At 42.9% G+C, this 19,519-nt stretch overlaps 1 long non-coding RNA gene across 1 annotated transcript; it reads left to right on the forward strand.

Moving 5' to 3' along the window:
• Nucleotides 1-7,573: 7,573 nt before the first annotated feature.
• LOC130605952 (uncharacterized) lies at nt 7,574-11,413 on the forward strand. The gene is made up of 3 exons (XR_008973835.1): nt 7,574-7,996; nt 10,135-10,209; nt 11,162-11,413. It is a non-coding gene; the product is annotated as an uncharacterized LOC130605952 (long non-coding RNA).
• Nucleotides 11,414-19,519: the final 8,106 nt, after the last annotated feature.

Below are 19,519 nucleotides of genomic sequence, written 5' to 3' on the forward strand. Positions count from 1 at the left end.
CTTCAAGATAACTTATTAAAAGGCTACTTCTACAGATTATCCCTCTACAAAAACCATCAAAAGTATCTTGTTTTCCTTTTTGGCCTAGCTTTTGGACTTTTTCATGTGCCCTTTTACTTACAGCATGATTTTAAAGCACTTACACAAACGATAACATGTTCTTTATGAGGTTTAAAGACAGCTCATTTCAGTTCAGTATAAACGAAACAATAAACTGAATCTGAGGAAAGCCTTTTACTGAACTAGTCACTTCTGCATTTTGCAGCAACTACACTGGAGTAGTGGAAGTGTACATAAGGGCTTGCAAATATGACCACTGGCCTTTTATATTTTGGATGAGGGTTTTATAAAAATACCTACCTTCACTGGGAAAGTAAAGCCAAATTACACTGCTTTTCCAGTCTGTGCCACTGCTACCACTTTCATTAGCATCATGAATATTTACTTGATTGTATATATATATAACAAGGTAGAATAACATTAAAAATTTCAAAAGTAGATTTTTTATTTTCATGGTAGAAGTATATTTAGATCTATTTCCCTCACCAAATGTTTAGTCTTCTGCAGGATCTTGCTGCCCCTTGGGCTGAGATGCAGGCCTGCAGAACCAAACGTGGCAAATTTTTGCTTGTGACATCCTTTTTCATTAGGGGTGCATTGCAAAATGTGTTGATTCTTTGAGGAAAGACAGGTGAGTTCTGTCATTTATTCTTTGCTCCATACTAATGAGGGATGTATTAAGTGAAGTGGCTTAACAGGAGCATACATCATGGAAACATTTCCGGAGCCAGAGCTATTGCAGAAAGAATTGTCTTTGAAACTTTGATTAAATTGGGATTTTTTTCTCACCTCATGATTATTCCAGATCGTTTTATGATGTCTGCGACTATGATATATCACTGAGAGTATGGAAAAGGAACCATTCCTCGAGTGTTTAAGAAACAAAACGTTGCTGCAAGTGTGTATCTGTGTGTATAGGTCGGCAACAGAGCAAGGAAGAACTGGCTCTTTATTTCCCTTTTGTAGTCTCTGTATCTTGAGCAGTTTGTTTCAAAAATCCAGGAAAAACAATACTTTTCCTATATAAATAATACTTCTATAATTAATGGTATTACTAAATTTTGTGTGCTTTTGGTTGTTTTGTTGTTTGGTTGTGTTTTTTTTTTTTAATAATTCTGACCTATTTCCCCCAAACTCCCTGTACGCCTGAAACAAAGCACTGGCCTGGCTGCCCAGGACTGCAGGAAGGGGTTGCCATCTGCTGGCAACCACGCAGCACGGAGCAAGAGTGAGTGAGCAGGTTCATGCAGGGGAGAGATTTTGGTGTGTGGGACCTAACCTCTCAAGTCCTGCAGAAGCTGGATGCCGACAGGTCAGTCTAACCTGAGCAGTAACAAATCTCGAATTTTGTGTACTGTGCACAAAGTGAGGTGAGATGATGTATGGCTTTTGCTTAGGAAACAGCCTGAACCTGTTGCAGTGGCCAGATTTAACTAGTGCATACAATCTGTGACTGCTCTGGAAAACAGGGAGCTAATTAGGCAGTGTGGATTTGTGATTCAATAACAGAAGTAGCTTCTGAAAGCAAAACCCAGCAAATTCTGGGAGCTCAGACTACAGCAAAATACGTTCTCCGTAAAGCACCTACTGGAATGAGAAAGGTAGGGGAGGGCTAAAATCAAACAAACACCAAAGTCTGTGTTTCTATCTGTAGATGTTGCTCCCAGTTACTCAAGTGGCCTGAACAGTAGCCAGCAGGCTAGTGCTCAGCCAGTTTTTATCATCTTTGGCTTGTATCACAGTATGCTAGAGATTGGAAGGGACCTCGAAAGATCATCTAGTCCAATCCCCCTGCCGGAGCAGGAACACCTAGATAATGTTACACAGGAATGTGTCCAGGCGGGTTTTGAATGTCTCCAGGGAAGGAGACTCCACAACCTCCCTGGGCAGCCTGTTCCAGTGTTCCGTCACCCTCACTGAGAAGAAGTTTCTTCTCAAGTTTAAGTGGAACCTCTTGTGTTCCAGTTTGTGCCCATTACCCCTTGTCCTATCATTGTTTGCCACTGAGTAAAGCCTGGCTCCATCCTCGTGACACTCTCCCTTTATATATTTATATACACTAATAAGGTCACCCCTCAGTCTCCTCTTCTCCAAACTATAGAGACCCAGCTCCCTCAGTCTTTCCTCATAAGGGAGATGCTCCACTCCCTTAATCATCTTCGTTGCCCTGCGCTGGACTCTCTCTAGCAGCTCCCTGTCCTTCTTGAACTGAGGGGCCCAGAACTGGACACAATATTCCAGATGCGGTCTCACCAGGGCAGAGTAGAGGGGAAGGAGGACCTCTCTCGACCTACTAACCACCTCCCTTCTAATACACCCCAGGATGCCATTGGCCTTCTTGGCCACAAGGGCACAGTGTTGGCTCGTGGTCATCCTGTCGTCCACTAGGACCCCCAGGTCCCTCTCCCCTGCACTGCTCTCTAACAGGTCGTTCCCCAACCTATACTGGAACCTGGGGTTGTTCCTGCCCAGATGCAGGACTCTACACTTTCCCTTGTTATATTTTATCAAGTTACTCCCTGCCCAACTCTCCAGCCTGTCCAGGTCTCACTGGATGGCAGCACAGCCTTCTGGCGTGTCAGCCACTCCTCCCAGCTTAGTGTCATCAGCAAACTTGCTGATAGTACACTCAATTCCCTCATCTAAATCATTGATGAATATATTAAATAATACTGGTCCCAGTACTGACCCTTGAGGCACTCCACTAGTTACAGGCCTCCAACTAGACTCCACCCCATAGACTACAACTCTCTGGCTTCTCTCCTTCAGCCAGTTCGCAGTCCACCTCACTACCTGATCATCCAGTCCACACTTCCTCATTTTAGCCGTGAGGATGCTGTGGGAGACTGTGTCAAATGCTTTGCTGAGGTCAAGGTAGACCACATCCACCGCTCTGCCATCATCCATCCACAGTGTTATTTCCTCATAAAAGGCTAAGAGATTGGTCAAGTATGATTTCCCCTTGGTGAAGCCATGTTGACTGCCCCTCATAACCCTCTTATCCTTGATATGCCTTAAGATGGCACCAAGGATAAGGTGTTCCATCCCTTTCCCAGGGATGGAGGTGAGGCTGACCGGTCTATAGTTACCCGGGTCCTCCTTCTTGCCCTTTTTGAAGACTGGAGTGACATTTGCTTTCCTCCAGTCCTCAGGCACCTCTCCCGTTTCCCAAGACTTGGTAAAGATGATGGAGAGTGGTCTAGCAATGACTTCCGCCAGTTCCCTCAGCACCCGCGGGTGCATCCCATCTGGACCCATGGATTTATGGATGTCCAGATTGCTCAACTGGTCTCTAACCCATTCCTCATCGACTAAGGCAAACCGCTCCGTTGACCTGACTTCATCTAAGGTCTCAGGGGTACAGGGCTCTTCAGGACTGCCTGCAGCAGAGTAGACAGAGACAAAGAAGGCATTCAGTAACTCTGCCATCTCTATATCTTCTGTCACCAGGGCACCCATCCCGTTCATCAGTGGGCCTACATTGCCTCTGGTGTTAGTTTTGTCTGCCATGTATTTGAAAAAGCTCTTTTTGCTGTCCTTGACCCTTCTCGCCAGGTTTAATTCTAAGGAGGCCTTAGTCCTCCTAGCTGCCTTCCTACGTCCTCCTAGCTGCCTTCCTACATCCTCTAGCAGCAGCCTTATATTCCTCCCAAGTGGCCAGCCCCTCCTTCCATGACCTGTAAACTCCCCTCTTCCACTTGAGCACACCCAGCAATTCCCTATTTAGCCACGCAGGTCTCCTGGCCCTCTTCCTTGACTTCCTACATGTCGGGATGCTCCGATCTTGAGCTCAGATAAAGCAATCCTTGAATGCCAACCAACTATCTTGGGCCCCTTTACCTTCAAGCAGCCTTGCCCATGGGATTTCCCCTAGCAATTGCTTGAAAAGGCCAAAGTTTGCCCTGCTAAAGTCCAGGGTTGCAATTCTACTTGCTATTCTACTAGTCCTACCACACAAGATCCTGAATTCCACCATCTCGTGGTCACTGCAACCAAGGCAGCCCTCAACCCTTACTGCTTCGAGCAGACCCTCCTTGTTAGCGAGGATGAGATCCAGCAGCGCTCCTCTCCTGGTTGGCTCATCCACCATTTGCAGGAGGAAGTTATCATCCATACACTGGAGGAACCTCCTGGACTGTGGCTGGGTTGCTGAGTGGTCCTTCCAGCAAACATCAGGGAAGTTAAAATCCCCCACGACGACCACGGCCTGTGACTGTGAGGCCGCTCTCAGCTGCCTGTAGAAGGCCTCGTCAACTTCCACATCCTGATCTGGTGGTCTGTAACAGACACCTACAACAGTATCACCCCTGCCAGCCTGCCCCTTAATTCTCACCCACAGACTCTCAACTTGCTCGTCATCTGTCCCTGGACAGAACTCAGTGCATTGTAGTTCCTCCTGCACATAAAGAGCAACCCCACCACCCTTCCTGGCTGGCCTGTCTTTCCTGAAAAGGACATAGCCCTCCATGACTATATACCAGTCATGTGAGCTGTCCCATCACGTCTCTGTAATTGCCACCAGATCATAGTCTCCTGACTTAACACAGGTTTCCAACTCCTCCTGCTTATTTCCCATGCTGCGCGCATTGGTGTACAGACATTCCAGGGAGCGAGCTGAGCACACCGATTTCACCCTAGGATTGTAGGAGGCCTCCCAGTCTTCATTAATTCTGGAGCGCTGCCCCACTGGGGCAAGCCCAGCAACAACCCCATCCCCCTTCGAATCTAGTTTAAAGCTCTCCGAACGAGCCCCGCTAATTCGTGCCCCAGCATCCTTTTGCCTCTGTGAGACAAACCTTTCTCACTTGTCCTTGTCCAGACTGGTGCCCTATAAAACCAGCTGTTACCAAAGAATCCAAAGCCCTGCCTGTAGCACCAGTCTCGAAGCCAACTGTTTATGGACTGAATCTTCCCATTCCTTCCCACATCATCAGTGGAAGATGGAAAGAGTGAGGAAAAGATCACTTGAGCCCCAGACTCTTTCACCATCCGTCCCAAGGCCCTGTAGTCTTTCTTCATCCCCCTCAGACTGCGGGAAGCAGCTTCCCCCTCACCTGTCTGGAAGACCAGCAGCGGGTAGTAGCCTGTCGGGTGCACCTCGTGATATCCCTGATCCGGGCTCCAGGCAGACTACAAACTTCCCTATGATGAGGGTCAACTCTGCATATCGGGCCCTCTCTTCCTCTCAGAAGGGAATCCCCTACTACAATGACCCTTCTTTCTTTCTTAACAGAGGCAGTCTTGAGGTGCAAAGTCGACCCCTTTTCTTATGTGGCCTTGTAGGCTGGCCTTGCACCACATCCTCACCCACCTCTCCTTCAAGATCCAGGGCCTCGAACCTATTACGGAGGGACACCTGGGGAAGCAGGGCAGGAAGGAGGGAGGGTTTCCCACGACGCCGAACTGGGACTCGCTTCCAGTGCACAGGGGTATTGAGGGCTGAGGAGAGCGAGATTCAGGTGCCCTCCTTCATTTGTAGAAGAATTCATTTGAACAGGGACAGAGACACCTCCGAATGAGGAAACGCTCAGTTTTTTCAAAGCCCCAAGCCACTATATATTTCCTGAGAAAAGTTTTAAGTACAGCATATATAGTTTTGGTGCTGGGGGGGGGGGGGTGTGAACAGGACACACCAAATAACAAACCCCGCACAAAACCAAACAAAAATAATTAAAAAAAAAAACACAAACCCAAGCCAAACAACAGCCAAACAACCGCCACAAACCTAACCACAAAAACCCACACACTTTTTTTTGTGCATGTAGCTCCAGTGCCTCCTTTGATACTGCAGAGCACCCTCTAGTTTCCCTGTAGATCTGAAGTTGCCCAGTCTGGCGCAAGAGGGCACTGCTGCACAAGTGTAGGAGCTGCTGCTGTTCTCTGCCTTTCCCTTAAGGACTTGGTGTTTACAGTACGCATCTAGCTAGTAAAGCTGGCTACCTTCTCACAAATAAGTTACTTTATTAATCTGTGCATGGAAGTGTCAATTTTTTAATGTTTGTAGAATTTTACTTCTGGTTGCATAAAACTTGGTAACGTTTTAATGGCTTTTCAAGGCTTGCACGGCTTTTTTTAATAAAGTGCTTTGTTCTTGTAGTTTTTAAAATTCATCTTTTCCCCAGCACAGTAGATGCATTTAAAAATGAAAATATAAGCTATAGAAAAGGAAAGGAACAAAGATCCATCTCATGTTCTTCTGCCAGCAGATGGACTGAAAAAGGAAGAGTCATCTCCACACAGGAAAACTTAGGCCAGAGTCACCTGGAAAAGGAAGGAGAAAATGACTAGTTGTCTACAAATGCAGTGGAAGTCTGAACTGGTCCTTCCAGGAGGACAGTGTCAAATCTTGTGTCGAGATCATGCAGATACAACTCGCATTCAGAAGTGATTAGTTTTTGGAGAGTGCAGGGCTCTCTGTCACTCACATGAAGGCTGTTTCCTTACGGCTGAATCTCAGCTGGTGCAGTCTTGTGTATCTCTGCTGACCTTAGTATGGCTTTGCTTTCACACAAGTTGTTTTCTTCTGGTCTTGAATTTTGTTCCCTTTCATTAAATGCCAACCTTGGTTAGGCTTGCTTTTTCCAGTGTTTAAGAAAACGGAGTTGTCCTACGTACAGATGAGAGCAAGATATCTGTGGGTATTTCTGATGGAAAAGATGCAGTTTAGGGTGGGTGACTTTAGGGCACAAATTCCAGGGCCAGCTTATACTCAGTTGTGTTGTAGTTTTCTAACACATAGGAAAATGCAGAATAAAACATTCTAAGGAAATCGTAGAATGGTTTAGGTTGGAAAGGATCACTTTGTTGTAGCAAACATGAGGACATTGAAATCATCTTACTCCATTTTATCCAGTGTTTATGGTTAACTGGAGTGATCAGATAAATAATTTAAATCTTAGATGAACATGGCATTTTAGAAAGTCTTTCACAAATTATGTTATTGAATACATCCTTTTTTCTTCAGCCACTTTGTGTTTGCCATTGTATTCCTTGCTGGCATGATCTAATGTTCTTTCAGAGAACACAGTAAGATCCAGTAAAAATATTTTCAGCCTGTGCATGACTTTGCTCTGCACATGAGCTGAAATCATATGAGCTAGCATTTGTTTCTGAATGTGTATCTTCAGTCTAGTAAGTTGTTTTCAATTCAGGGTTGAACCAAGAACTGAAGATGCATCCCAGCTAAGCAGTACACTTATTTGTTTTCCAGGAGTTAAAACAAGGGAACAACCAAAAGCATAATCTAATACCCAGCTGTAGCCATCTCTTTGTCTGGGCATGGCCTGGGCATCACGGCAAAAGCCAAATGTTTGAGAATAACAATCCCCTTAGGTGACCCTTGTTGGTTGCTCTGGGCCTCCCGCACTGCTGCCTCCCCACCCTCTGAATGGACCTTTTCCTGCCCATTTGAGTCTGAAATGGTAAAAAGGCATCCTGAGCACTAAACTTTAAACTTCATCTTCTAGAACAGTCACTTTGCAAGCCAGGGAAAGAGGGGAACTGGGCAAAAAGAAATCAGTTGGGAAGCAGCTCTGGCAGTCACTCGCTCTGTTTCCTTTCCTCCACCTTTCTTCTTGTGCCACAAGCAGTGCTGGGGAAGGGGGAAGCCTCCCAAGCTCTTCTGTGTGCCCCATTTCACCCTTGGGTGCAGGGGAAGTGGTGGGAGCTGGGACTGGCCTGGCTGGCCTGAGCTGGGAGAGCACTGTGTATTCAGGTTTCTTCAAGCAGGTCAGACATGGGAGTCCTCATTTCTTCTCTGTCCTTACAACCGCTGGAAAGAATTTTCTACAAATAGTGCGGATGGCACAGTGTGCCTGGATTTCTTTTTGCCCACTACCCAACTTCCAGCAGACCTGGAGCCAGAGGAAGCATTCCAGCCCAGTGTCAGTGGAAGGCTGGAAGATGTAGTGTCCTCAACATGATTGACTGCTTGAAGGTAGGTCACGATCACAACTACTGCAAAGCAGTACGGGGTCTGCTCTATTATTGGGGGTGGCTTAGTGCTCCTTTTAGCTTTTTGCTAGCAGAACGGAGCAGTGCAAGAGGCTAAGACTCTGGCACCTGGCCGCTGCTGGACATGCCTACCTGCACATGTACTGAGGCCTTTTCCTCACTCTTTTTTTCTGTATAAGGGGTGCACTGCACAACGTTTCTTATCCAAAAAAACAGAATGAAAGGATTATGAACTTTGTGGGTTTGTGATAGCAGAAAAATCACATGGAAAATGCAGCATGGTAAGACTGGAGTTTTAACTTGGCCTTAGTAGCTTGGTCAGGAAGTTAAGATTCAGTGCAAATCTGAGTGGCACATTAAATGCCGATTTTTCTTTGGCTCTCACAGTAAAAGCCACACCAACAGGTTATGCTAATGTATAAATCATAAAATGCATCTTCCAGAAAGCTGACATTTCCCAAATCATAAATCCCTTGCTGATTTACAGTGTATGATGGGTTGGGTTTCCCTCCAGAAGAATAATCACTGGAGAAGAAGAAATTCATTAAGTTTTTATAGGAAATAATCTGAAACTTGTCCTGTTGCTGACCCTACACTGGGCAGCTTTGGTTGCTGAGCTATTCCTGGGAGGTGTTTATCATCCTACGTGTCCTTCAGTTCAGCAGCAGGCAAGGGTGTGCAGCACTTGGTTGGACAGGGCTCCAGACCTTCTTTCTGTCTCCAAGTATCTTCTGTTACGTGCACTCAGTTCTTTGTTCACATACAGCCATCCCCATGGAGTGGGCTGTTGTCCATGGTCTCGGCAGGCTGTGCAGAACAAGCTGGAAACCCAGGTCAGGTTGCAGTGCCCATTGAGACTCTGGCCACTAAAGTGGAAGCTTTGAAATCTGGCCTTGCCTTGTGTGCCATTGCTTTGTAGGGCAGTTTACCTCCCAGTCATCTAAAGTTCAGTACTAAGCAATCCAACTGAGATGGTTTCTCATAAATTATGTGTCAGGCAGATTTATTCACAGCAATTATCCCCTTGCCAGCTAGAAAGGTATTCACCAGTCACTGAGCAGCCATTGGAATGAAGCTGTACAAAGACAAAACCCACGTCGTTATCCACATTATTTTTAGGCAGCAGTGGGGAACTAATCCAGAAATGACATTGCACATGTAGATGTCTACAATGATAGTGCCCTTTTTCTGTTATATTTACAGACTTTTTTTATCTGGTATCTCAGCATTCAGCTGAAGAGCTCTGCTAAGAGAAATGACTCATATACCCCGAGCCGTAGGAACTAGTGTGTGGAATTAAATATTTAGTAGATTAATAAATGGCTCTTTTCATGTCTTCAGTTGTGTAGTTATCAAATAACAATCAGTCTTTATTTTCATGATGTAAATGTGAGTGGAAGTAATGTCTGGCAATTTTTAAGGGAGGTTTCAAATTCTAAGATTGCTGTGACTAATAAAATGCATCTCATTAGACAATTTTTCCATATCTATTTTGTGAATGCAATAATCTGATAATTTGTCACGTGTTAGTCTGCAGGTCACAGGAGACTATGGCAAAGTAATAACACATTTTAAGGCGTATAAACATGGCTTTCAATTTGCTAGCAAATCAGGGCATTTTAAAGGGAAAGGCTCAGTTGAAGTAAATGTGCTTAAATAACTACCAATATTGCAAAGCTGTAGGTATTACTTGGAGCATTAATTTTGTGAGTTGGTATGTCCCTCTAATATAAAGCAATATAGCCTTCAGTTATTTAAAAGAATTGCACAGAATTTGTAAATTGAAAGCATTTCTTTGCCAGGCTACTGAATACTGTATGTAGATGTTCACGTGTCAGAAGTACAACTAACAATAATATAAATTTGACATTCTAATACTTCTTATCTAGGTACTAGCGAAATTATGAAGGTTAGAATGTACTCTAAATATATTAGCTATTTAAACAGTAAATATTGCCAATTTTCTTGCAAAATGCATTGTATTTTAAAGAGGTTTTCTGATAGTTGCTTCCCAAATATCAGATGCTACATCACTCAAGACTCAGCAAAAGTAGCATAGCAAAAGCATATGTGTTGCTGTTACCAAGCAGCTGATATTTGCTTTCTCTATTTTTTTCCCAGCATTCCTCAGAGAGAACTGTGTTATGAAAAAAACCTGTTCTGGTACAAAAGGGGAAGAGTTTGCTTCTTAATGAGGTGATAGGTGATTGTTTCTAGCTAAATCTTTCCCGAACATGTTGTCTAAAAACCAGCACTAGTTCAGAGAGAGGAAACCCGAAGTTCACGAAGCAGAAATGTTTGTCTCTGACTGTTCTCTAACCAAGCACAGCCTTTACTTCTGCTTACTGTAACACCCCATGTGTACAAACACAACACAGCGGGTGGGTTGAAGGATGGAGAGATGCTGTATTTAGATGTTCTGATGTTAGACCTGTGCCCATTGCTGTTACAGGAGAACAAATCCAGCAATGTATTTGTGGCAACGTATCTGTTGGCCTTGTGGCCCCAGTATTCGGTTAGCCAGCTGAAATGCTCTTATGTAACCAGTCTACCTGTTAAGGAGCTGTACAAACATTTCTGGTAGTGCTGGCCTGATTTTTTTCTGTTTTCTATAGGATTGGACTCTGTCTCTAATTGCCCCCTTGTCCATTAATTTTCCATGAACATTGTGCTCAAGGACAGATGCTGTGGATCCTTGTTTTGGTGTGGCAAAGGAGCTGGTGACAGACAGCTCCCCAGGGCTTGCCTGGCCTTTTTGGTGCAGACACAGTAAAATGGCGTGGATGAGAATGGCAGGCTCATATACCTCCTTTGTATGACTGAAGGAATATCCAAAAAGATAGCCATCAGTGAAATAGTGCACTTTATACTACCAGGGAACATAATTTTGAACACAGCTAGGGGCATTGTTCCTCCAAACCAGGTAAATGGCCTGTAGAGGGTTCTCAGTGCCCGGCAGCAGGAGTTGGTGAACAACAACATTCGTAACTTCCAGCCAGCCAGTGGATCCAAAGCCTCTGTTTTTTTTCCCTTTTTTTTTTTTTTTTTTCCCCTTCTTGGCAAAGTCCACATGGATCTGAAGAAGGGAATTTAATATTTTATAAAACATCAGTACTGTTTTTCCCCTTAAAATTGCTTTCTCTTCCAGAAAGACTTGCAGCCCTGCTGACTTACTCAATTTCTTCTAATTCACTTAAAGTACTGAAGGCATTTAAAGTGCATTCCTAGCTTTGAGCAGATAAGAGGACTGAAATCAGGGAGCCTGCTCAAAAGACTGCCTTAAGTGAGACAAATCTGTTTGAGTACCTCAGTGAACTAAAGGCTAAAAGAGAGATCTTATTTCTGAGCACAGCTAACTCTGAATATTGAGTATTTCATGATGCCAGCACAAAAACAGAGAAAAAAAAAATTACACTTTAATTTGAAACACAAATAAGAATGAGGAAGTTGTTTTTCATACGTATTGTTCTTCAGCAGGCAAAAAAGCAATTGCTTTTTGTTACAAATCCCTCTCCTGATTTTATTCTTAAGCATTGTGTACTCTTCTTGTTTTTTATATTTTAAAACTGTCCCTCTGCTTTTTTTTTTCTGGCTGTTGGACTGAGATCTATTGTAGAATTTGTCTGCAGTTCTCTTGTCCATTCCAAACAGATGATGTGTTGTTTAAAATAATGTCGATATTGTTACACTATTCTTTGCTGCAGTTACAACTTTTATATCCTTAACCTCATGCTTTAGGCTTGCAGAACAATACTTACTGTGCTTGCAGCTAAATTAAGGTAGTAGTTAGGAAAACTGTTGTGAACAGCAATGACTCTCTGTCCTTGCTTAAGGCAACTAGGCCTGGAAAGTTCCCAATCTGTGAAGGTCAGATTCTCTTGTTAGGAATACCTGGTTCCAGGCACAAATTACTTCCATTAGATCAGATGTGTGTATGCATGTATGTAATTAGTAGAACCAAAGCAGATAGGATTCTTACGGGAACAGCTATGGAGCCAATGAAGCTATTGTATCAGAGGGGTTGGGGGTATTTTTCAATAAATATATTACACAAAGAACAGAATCATATTACTTTTTACACCAAATTGCATCATATCCCAAAACCTCTGCTTTACAGCATAGCTAGACAAAGAATGTAAAGCTCGTATTTTATTCTTGTGTCTCAAAATGATGTGATACACTGAATTGTGCATGGCATAGCAAAATATTATAGAGTTTTATTTTAAGAGTATGCCCATTTTGGATGAGCAGTAATGAAACTGCTTTCCTTATGTGGTGCTTGGAGAAAGGCAAGCATTTTTTAAGGAGCTCTGTCTTGTTCAAGAATGCAGAGGACTGGCAAAAGCCAGCAGTGGAGACATACTAGGCATATCCAGTACCAGAAAACTTCAGTACTTGCAGAACTTGCCATTTCGGTTACTATATTAGCATACCCATTGGGTCAAACCGATCTCTAGAAACCAGTGGAAGTTCTTTGACTAGTTTCCCTGGGCAGGTGAACATGATTCTTTGAGGGGACTCACTGAGTCTTTACTGGTCTGAAGGCATTGCTGGTGTTATCGCAACTGTTGGGAAACCACCAGTGGGAAATTCTAGAGATTAGCAGGTACCATGGTGTTAAAATTGATGAAAAAGATGTTATCTCATGATGCTGTTATTTGGCAATCAGGTGTTTCAGGTCCCCAAAAATCCTGTAAGTCCTGTACTCCTACTAGAAGAAGGAGGAGTCTAATCCTTCAGCCAGCAAAGTTCCGCTGTCAGAAGAGACTTCCTGCTATGAACCTGGTATTACTGGGCAGACAGTAAAGCTCCATGTCTCTGTTGCATCTGCAGAACTGGAAATAATGCCTCGAAGTACCTACTTTGATATATCTCATTGTGCAAACAGAAACACAAGAGTCTGAGAGAGCACAAACTGACTGAGGATCAAGATGGTCAAGATACTGATTGCAGAAATTGATGAAAACTTCCTTAGGTGACATGACTTGGCTTCTGTTGTTTTTTTTTCTTTTCCATAACTGCCATCTTAGAATCCATGCCAGACTCAAAAGACCAAAAAAGTAAGATTGTTTATAGTATGCAATCTATACACAACTAAAGTCATTGCTGATGTGAAACAACTGTCTTCAGTAAAGTTTTGCCAGAGTTGAGTGCTGCTCAGTCACATTGTATGTGTGTTAGCATGGTTTCTAAGATACTGATCACAGCAATACAAATAATTGTATTTAGAATATTCTTCTGCCATTCTTTATTGTTGTTCATTCCAGATGCAAGTACTCTGCAGCTGGATGTAAGTCATGTAGCGTGGGGCCCACAGTTTCCACTCTTCCATCTAGGATAAAAAGAATATTATTCCTGTAAAAATAACCAGACATCTAATTGCATTTGCTATGGGTATACTGAAGGCTGTCTCTCCCAGCTGTTTTCTATGTGTAGCATTGGACATGTATCTGCACCATTCTGCTCTGCCTCTTCAGCCATGGGGTGGGCAGGGAACTTAGAAGGGAACCCTGGGAAGCAGCTTCTGTGTTCAGGAGCAGACGCTTCCTTGGTAGGGACTGGTATTGCATTTACATTATAAAAAGATCTAGTCCTTTCACAATTACATACTTGAGTTATGAACTTGCTTTGGAACAAGTTAGATTGTGTTGGTATGAAAAGCTGGTATTTTTTCCACCTGGTGCTCTGGAGTCTAACTTTGGCTTAATTCCTTTTCTTCAGGCTGTCAGATATAATAGCTCTAAGGAAGAATCGATCTCCATAGCCACTGTAAGAGAGGAAACAATTCTGAAGAAAGGTGATAACTGATTTTTTTTTTTTAATGTACTTAATATTTAAGCAAAAAGCACATAAGAAAACTATAATCTGTCTTAGAAGGTCTGCATAATGTCTCTCTGTGCTCTGCCTTGTCTTTTGGGAGCCCACACCAAAGCCTCCAAACTAGACAAGCATGCAGATAGATTTCTTCAAAACATCCCATGTACCTGTTCTGGAATGGCTTTTGAACAGCAAGTTGTGTCCTCTTCCATTTCAGAAACACATGGGAAGAATCCCTGTCTCATTCAGGCACAGCTCTGAAATGGTATTTTATGTAAGCTTGATGAATGCTAGAGGAAATGTCCTCCTGTTGCTGAAACAAAGCATTTGTTAGGGGCTTTTTGCTAACATGGATGCACCTGTGTGTTTCTCTGAATGACTGAAGCATATGTACAGGGCTTCATTTCCTTAACAAACTTTGAGTGGGTTTCTTATTGGTCAAAAACTGTGGCCAGGATCACAGCAAGGGATCTTTATACAGAGCTCTCCTTCATGTGATACAAGCTTGCGTAACATGCAATTTCTCCTTTTGGTTCAGATCTGGCACTAGCTCCATGTTTTTTTCTCTTCTGAGTTTGAGAGAGTTTGCAATGATTTATCCTATTTAGGACAAAATCATTCTCAGATTATCTTACAGATGTTCCTCCCTTGAATTTTGTTACCCACTACCCACAGGAGCAATGAAAACCTGTGACTGTACACTGTAATCTTTCAGAGGGAAGATGCTAAATGTACCTCTGCGCTTTGTGGAGTACAAGATACTTGGTGATGTTTAGCAAGTGTGTGTGTATGTGTTTGTGTGTGTATATATATATATAAAACATATATAGCCTATAACTATATGTAGCTGTAACTACAGAAATACATGCACCAGGTATTACTGAATAGGCCTTGGCTTGTTTTTTTGATAGGAGAGGGATGAGAAAAGATGTGGAAGAGTAAGAACAACTTGGAACCCTGTCATACTTTAAATATATGGATGCACATAAATATGACATAAACTTGCCATCTGGTGTTTCACGGTTGTAAAGAGACCATAAAGCAGGCTTTGCCCTTTTTTCTTTCCCTCTTCAAAAATTGACCCATCTTTATTTAGTCTTCACCGAAACACACGTGCAGTTGCATGAATAGGAAGATGTAACCTTGAATCCCTTCAGCTCCTGCCTTTTTAGACAATTGAACGCATATAGCCAAAAACTGGCATCAGTGAGCAAGGCAGCTGCAGCACATTCCAAATATTGCTCTATTTAAAGCATCCTGAGGCTCACAAGAACAACTGCAGAGGCAAACCTTAAAACTTGCCAATAAAACTAGCAGAGGGGGGAATGGCAGAACCAGGTAAGATGCAGAGTTAACTGTGAGTGTAACAATGTAGTATTAAAACTCAGATCTGAGCAGTGTAATGTATTCTTGTGTAGTATGCTATATATTTTACTCTTCAGTAAGAAAGTGTAATCAGTTTAAAAGCTAATTCTGTTAACAGCAATCAGTTTAACGTAGCTTGCGGTTCCTCCTGTATTTCCGCATCCTATCAGTTTTGTTTTCTTTGGGTTTTTTGTAGTTGTAATTTTAAATTGACTAATGTAATAAAATGGAGTGTGTTTGTATTACTAACATAATAAAATGAGTTATGTTTGACAGCATTTTAAAAATACTGTGCAGCTGAAATCTGAGTGTAATGCTAGGTGAACATATAAAACTTTATATTTTAACCCCACAAAGCCCAAGTGGCAGAGCAAAATGAAATTTTAATAATGAACTTGTCATTGTAAACACATTTCCAACTTCTCCAAGGAGCAAAGGCATTTATAAAAATGCATATTACATTCATTGTAATTTTCTGTTTCCTTCACTGTAAGATGTAAGATTTATTTCCACTGTTGGGATGGTGAAATGACTAAGTTTAAATATGGTGTTAGCTGTGTACACAGGCAGTACTCTTCCTTGTAGATGTTAACTTTTTTAATACATCTTCACAGCTGTATTAAGTCTTTAAAAGACTTCTATTTTCCTTTATTTTTTTTTTTGCATTGTCACCACTGGTATCTAAGAAGGATAGTAGAATTCTACTAAATGCAGCTAAAACAGGACACTGAATGTATTTCTTAATTTTAGTTTTCATTGATATCTGCAGAAATCATATTGATACTGGTATTCCACTAGGAGTTATCACTTGACCATATTTTGTGTTCGTAGGATGTGCGTTGTTATTTGTGTTTAGTTTGAGGTGGGGTGTATTTATTTATTTATTTTAGAAGCACTGTGGCCGTAATCACTCAGATGTTCCAGGCTGGCACCAACACCAGCCCTTGGGTGGCAGTGGGAGTTCACAACACTGGGGCAGCTGTGCTTGATTCCCTCTGGTCCTGCCCTGCACGCCCTCTGCAAGGAGCAGATTAGAAATGGCTGGGCAACCTCACTGAAATGAGTAACTGCCCGGTTCGTGTGAGTTTTAAATACAAAGCTGGCAAATGCCAACACCACAGGAGCCTGTCAACATCAGTGCTGTGGTTCAGTTGTGTATTGGAGCACGTAAAGAGCACAGAAAAACTTGTCTGTTGGAGCTGGCAGCTGGGAGACATGCAGGAGGCATGGTCCTCTGGGACACGCACACATTCTCTCCCAGCCTGCTGACTAGTGTCATGTTCAAACTGCTGTCCCAGTGCTGAGCCAGTTGTCTGGTTGTGTGTGTGCCTGTACCCTGTATGAGACAAAATACAAAGAAAACTTTTGGAAAATTCTGAGGCATTTTGGTGTAGGGAATGTAAGACTGTGAGCCCAAGCTTAACAGGCTCAGGCAGGGAATCATCCCCTTCTCTACCTGCCAAGCCTCTGCCTGTTTAAGGGGGAGATTTTCTGCAATGTACTTTGGGGCACCCTTGTCAGTGCAGTTAGGCCCAGAGATTTCAGGGGTGAAGACAGCTCAGCGAGACCACACACATTGGTTTGCTTGTGGTAGCTGTCAGAGGAGTTTTGACCAAATACAGACTGCAAAATCAAGGCAACCTTCAGGTCTGGATAAAAGGTAGACACCTAACACCACCACCCCAGCAAAAAAAAGAAAAAAAAAATATTACAGTGATCAGCTTGAATTTCTCAGTATATTTAGTCTCTATTTAGCTTGGAAACCTGTACTGTGATATCCTGTAGCCAATGGATCCTTGGCTTCACTGTGGTACCCAGGCATCCTGTGGAGGGCAATTCCAGAGGCTTTCAACCTGCAAAAATGCAAAGCCTGGGAGTCTGTCAATCCCACGCAGAGGAACCCCACACAGCAAAAGTCATGTGTGTTTGCTGCTCAGACCAGCCTCTCTCTGTTTGAGATAAATTCATGCTTGAAGTAGGAAAAACATCTATAATGGGTGAAAAAAAAAGTAATTTGTAGCTAGAATACAAGCTTACATACATAGGTGACAGTGAGATTCCTTCATTTATTCTTGCTGCCATCCAGAACGGGCTTTTTATTTCAGCAGGCTCTAGCTCAAACCCCAGAAGCTAGGATTTGTTGCTTTGTTCTGTTTGAAAACAAAACTTGTGACTGCTCCTCAACAATACGTTTCTCTCAGTATACTGCTTTCATGTGAATTAATTTAAACAGTGATTATAATGAAACCTTGTAGTTTAGTCTGCACGTATCAGTAAAGATTTCTTTCTTTCCAAAACGCAGCTGCCTAAAAGTATTCTGTTCCTCTGCTGCTAGTCCCTCCATGCCCATCTCCACCTCAGGCTGGGAAGTGGATGACACAGATGCTCTCTTTCTGGCTGTTGGTGCACACAGCCTTGCTCCATGGTGAGGGATAATGCCAATTACCACATTTAGACTCAGGGTATTTTCCCTTGGACCAAATATTAGGACCTTTGAGTTTGTCACCTTCTTCTGAGGTCTTACAAAGGGGTGATCTGCTTGGACATCTCACCCAGCCAAGCCCTAGCCTTGTGCTTATCTCATGCTTGCTTGTGGCATAAAACACAGTCTTCCAAGCAGTTGATTTATCTCAAGTCTTGGGGTATCTGTCTTGTGACATACAGGAGATCAGAGCAAATGATTTCATGGTCATTTCTGTTCCTAAACTATGAAACACAAGTACTCCCAATGGCTCTCAGGAAACTCTATACCCTGGAGCCAGCTGCTTGCTACTTTATGCCAAATATTGGGCACAGCATTCCTGCTGACCCCCTGGGACTTGCCTGCCTCTCTTGTCTTACTGCATTTGAACTGGATCTCATATAACAAAACACCATATTCAGCAGAGACCATGGCAACTCAACACAGCTCTGTCAAAATTCCCCCATGTATCCCAGCAGGATCCAGCCCTTTTCTTTTGTAATAGGACCTTTAGAAAAAATTGCAAGTCGAGAGAAATGATTCTCAAAAGAAGTAGCTTTACCTTACCAGGTGTCAAAGGAGTAGCAGTCTTTAAATGAAACAGGTAAAGGACTCCTCTGTGGCAAAAGGACTCTCAGCTTCAGAGCAGGATTTTGTCTTTGCTGTGTGATTGCTTATCTGCTTAATATTTTTATGCCAGCCCATGCAGATTTTCTGTCTGTATTTTCTCTCAGTACATACACTATGTGGTATCACAGTGAGACATGTTTGTGCTGGCATAGCTTTAAAAAAGCAATGCGGAAACCCTTAAATTATTAAGCATCCCTTCAAAGTCTGTCTGCTTGATTTAAACTGTGCAAGGTGGTGTGAATAGTTTTACATTATTTATTAATCCCTTCAGAAACCTGGAAATCTTTCAACTGCAGAAAAGATAATGCTTTGTTGTATTATAATGGTAAGTAATGCCATCTCAAAAGTTGATATGCTGCTTTCTGGCAAGCTTCTACTATTTGCAGGAAACTTAAAGGAGGGTCTTTAAAATTATCATGCCGTACAGAACTGTATTTGTGCTAGTCCTGTTTCCAGCATGCTCCCTGAAAAAACATAACCTGCACTGGACTCCACATCTCTATGTTAATTTTTCAACTTGGTCTAGTACTATTGCACAATACAGGCAGGACATCATGTTTGTGCCCAGCCCAACTCAGCCAGGCAAGGCGTACTGTTATTTTTTTACTTGAAAGTGGGGAACATCCTTGCGGGTAATTCCATCAGTCTTAACTACCCCACATCACTGTAGTGACAGGGTAGGAGAGGCCTAAGTTCGGCACTGTGCACAGAGATAAGCTGTGAGTCCCTGACACACGGCTGTTGGCGAACATCCCTTTGGCATGCAGGAACTCATACAGCATTCCCTCACTGCAGCCCCAGGCACACTGATTGTAAATGGGTGTGATAATAGTCACTTTGCGGCTAACCTAATGAGACTTCTAGAAGGTGCTGTAAATGTCAGGGATAAGGTCCTCAATTTGCCAGGACAGCTGCTGTTAATAAAACCTAGTACAGATGTTCTGCTGATGACCTGTGGAGACCAAGGACAGAACCATGCTTCTGTCTCCTCCCTGTACCTTGCTGCTTTTGGAAGTGCTAAGCCTTGTACCTATCTGATTGCAGAGGACATACCATGAAAATCTCTTTGGGCTTTTGCCAGGTATTCTCATTAGGAGAATGTCAAGATACAGCTGTGAAGATACAGTGACTCCATACTAAAAATAGCAATCGTAGATAATGCAACCTGAGCTCACAGGTATCTTACTGCTCTGTGGTAACTGGGTTTGATGTGGTGAATTTAGTGATTTCTTT

The sequence above is a fragment of the Pezoporus wallicus genome, unplaced genomic scaffold, assembly GCF_028554395.1.
Source record: "Pezoporus wallicus isolate ANWC-B61680 ecotype Strahan unplaced genomic scaffold, APGP_CSIRO_Pwel_v1 scaffold_7402, whole genome shotgun sequence".
NCBI classification, from domain to species: Eukaryota; Metazoa; Chordata; class Aves; order Psittaciformes; family Psittacidae; genus Pezoporus; species Pezoporus wallicus.